This window comes from Nicotiana attenuata, unplaced genomic scaffold (assembly GCF_001879085.1).
Source record: "Nicotiana attenuata strain UT unplaced genomic scaffold, NIATTr2, whole genome shotgun sequence".
Classification (NCBI taxonomy): domain Eukaryota; kingdom Viridiplantae; phylum Streptophyta; class Magnoliopsida; order Solanales; family Solanaceae; genus Nicotiana; species Nicotiana attenuata.
The window spans coordinates 209044-212941 of NW_017670745.1; positions in this window are offsets into that span (position 1 = coordinate 209044).

Sequence of the window (3898 nt, forward strand, 5' to 3'; positions counted from 1 at the left end):
GGGGGGGAGCTTCTTTTTGAATTGTATCAGGTGTTTATTTTCTTTTTCCCCCCTATTTCTTTGTAAATATTTTATTATTTAAAATTATTTTTTAACCTCCAGTCATGGGATAAATTCGACTGATTTTGTCCTTTTTTTTCACTTTTATTTATAAAAAGATAATTGCAAATTTGAGTGAGTAGTTGTTGACTAAAAACGGACGACAAAAGAAGTTACTGTTTTCCTCCTTTTTTTCACTTTTATTTGTAAAAGAATAATTGCAAATTTGAATGGATAGTTGTTGAAACTGCCAACTAAGAAAGTGGGAGGTTTTTTTGTTTTTTTTTAACTGCAAAAGCTCAATCGTGGAGTATTAAACTCAATCGTGCAAAAACTCAATCGTGCAAATAGTTAAATTTTATTTTCCTGAATTGTAGTTTGAATCAATTTGAAACTCCAACTATCTTGGAGAGTTGTCCTAATTTTTGACATGCGTTAAATTGTGAGGATTCCACTTGGTAGCCTATCAGAGTTTTGCTTTTGTTATTCTATATAGATAGATGATCCGAACGTGGGTCGTAAGCTCCCCCACTTTCACTCTCAGTCAAATTTACATTAACCGAGAGCTTACAATGCTTATTATCATCCATCCACCATATCACCTTACCAATACGCAACTTCACACAATCCAAATCATCCATCTAATGCACATCTATCCTTGTGACGGTCATGCCATATTGCTCAACATTTACAACTCTTATAGTAGCATATCCACTTCGCTGAATAGGAAGAAAACTTCTCCATAGAAGCCTAACACCAAATATTAGAAATCGTCCTGAATTTTTGTTTAATGGTCCAAAAACGCCAAAGGATGAGGAACAATCATCCCGAAGCGAAGGGTATTGTTCATTAGACCGTTTTTTTATTAGTCCACAAAATTTTAGGCGATTCATAGCCCGTCGCCTGAATTCATAAAGATGTCGTGAACATTAGCACACGAAATATTGGAAATCGTCCTGAATTCCCATTTTATGGCCCTAAAATGCCAAAACACGAGGAACAATCATGGCGAAGCTATGAGTATTGTTCATTAGGTCATTTCTGATAGGTCCACAAAATTTTAGGCGATTCGTAGCCCGTCGCCCGAATTCATGAAGATGGCGTGGACATTGACACACGAAAATTTAAAAATCGTCCTGAATTCCTATTTTATGGCATAGTCATGGCGAAGCAATGGTTACTGTTCATTAGATCGTTTCCGATGGGCCTATAAAAGTTTAGGCGATTCCGAGCCCGTCACACGAATTCATGAAGATGCCGTGGATATTAGCACATGAAAATTGGAAATCATCATGAACTCTTCTCTAATGGCCCTAAAACGCCAAAAAACGAAGAGCAGTCATTGCGAAGAGAAGAATATTTTTCATTAGGCCGTTTTTGATGGATCCACAAAATTTTAGGTGATTCGGAGCTCGGAGCCCGAATTCACGAAGATTTCATGGACATTAGCACACGAAAAATTGGAAATTGTCTTGAATTCTTATTTTTCTAAAACGCCAAAAATCGAGGAACTGTCATGGCGAAGCTATGAATATTGTTCATTAGATTGTTTGTACTAGGCCCACAAAACTTTAGAAGATTCGGAGCCTGTCGCCCGAATTCATGAAGATGGCATGGACATTAGCACACGCAAAATTGGAAATCTTCCTGAGTTCCTATTATATGGCCTAAACGCAAAAAAATATGGAACGGTCATGGCGAAGCAAACCTGAGATGCATTTCCTCTAGCTCCCGAGAAAGACTTCTGGTTCCGGCGAACGAATAATCATTGAGTCCTCGGTATTGTTCATTAGGTCGTTTCTGATGGACCTACAAAAGTTTAGGAGATTCGGAACGAGTCACCTCGAATTCATGAAAATGTCGTGCATATTAGCACACGGAAAATTGGAAATCATCCTCAATTCCTGTCTAATGGACCTAAAATGCAAAAAAAATGAAGAACAGTCATTGCGAAGCGAAGACTATATTCATTAGATCGTTTCTGATGGGTCCACAAAATTTTAGGCGATTCGGAGCCCGTCGCCCGAATTCATAAAGATTTCGTGGACATCACACGAAAAATTAAAAATCGTCTTAGGTTCCAATTTTTCTAAAATGCCAAAAAGCGATGAACTGTCATGACGAAGCTATGACTATTGTTCATTATCTCGTTTCTAATAGGCCCACAAAATTTTAGGAGATCCGGAACCCGGAACCCGAATTCATGAATATGGCTTGGACATTAGCACACGAAAAATTGGAAATCTTCCTCAATTCCTGTTATATGGCCCTAAATTGCCAAAAAATAAGGAACAATCATAGCGAAGCAATGGCTATTGTTCATTAGGTCGTTTGTAATGGACCCAATAATTTAAGGAGATTCAAATCCTGTCACCCGAATACATGAAGATGTCGTGGATATTAGCTCACAAAAAACTAAAAATCGTCCCGAATTCCTATTTTAAGACCCTATAACGCAATAATAATAATAATAATAATAATAATAATAATAATAATAATAATAATAATAATAATAATAATAATAAGGAACAGTCACGGCGAAGAAATGACTATTGTTTATTAGGTAATTTCTGAAGGGCCCACAAAATTTTAGGCGATTCGAAACCCGTCGCCTGATTCATGAAAATGGCGTGGACGTTAGCACATAAAAATTAAAAATTATCCTGAATTCCTGTTTTATGGCCCTAAAATGCCAAAATACAAGGAACAATCATGGTAAAGCAATGACTATTGTTCACTCTTTTGTTTCTGATGGACCCATAAAATTTTAGGCGATTTGGAGCCAATCGTCCGAATTTATGAAATGGCATGGACATTAGCACACGAAAAATCAGAAATCGTCTTGAATTCCTGTTTTATAGCCCTAAAACATCAAGACGAGGAACGGTATGGCAAAACAATGATTACTGTTCATTAGTTCGTTTTGATGCGATCACAAAATTTTAGGCGGTTCGAGCCCGTCGCCCGAATTCATGAAGATGGCATGGGCATTAGCACATGAAAAATCGAAAATCATGATGAATTCCTGTTTTATGGCCCTACAATGCCAAAAATTAAGGATAGTTACGGAGAAACAATGACTATTATTCATTAGGTCGTTTCTGATAGGTCCACAAAATTATAGGCAATTCGAGACTGATCGCCTGAATTCATGAAGATGACGTGGACATTAGCACACGAAAAATTGAAAATCTTGTAGAATTCCTATTTTATGGCTCGAAAACACCAAAAAAATGATGAACGGTCATGGAGAAGCAATGACTATTATTCATTAGGTCGTTTCTGATAGGCCTTCAAAATTTAAGGGATTCGGGGTCAGTCGCTCGAATACATGAATATGGCATGGACATTAGCATACGGGAAATCAAAAATCATACTGAATTCCTGTTTTATTAGCCTACAACGCCAAAAAATGAGAAACGGTTATGGAGAAGTAATAACTATCGTTTCATTAGGTCCTTTCTTATGAGCCCAAATTTTTTTAGGTGATTCAGAGCCAATCGGCCGAATTTATGTAATGGCATGGACATTAGCACATGAAAAATTTGGAAATCGTCTTGAATTCATGTTTTATGGCCCTAAAACATCAAGACGAGGAACGGTCATGGAAAATCAATGATTATTGTTCATTAGTTCGTTTGTGATGCGACCATAAAATCTTAGGCGATTCGGAGCCCGTCGCCCGAATTCAAGAAAATGGCTTGGACATTAGAAACACGAAAAATCGAATATCGTCCTGAATTCCTATTTTATGGCCCTAAAACTCCAAAAATGGGGAACAGTCATGGCATAGTTATGACTATTATTCACTTAGGTCATTCTGATGGGCCCACAAAATATTAGGCGATTCTTAGCCCGT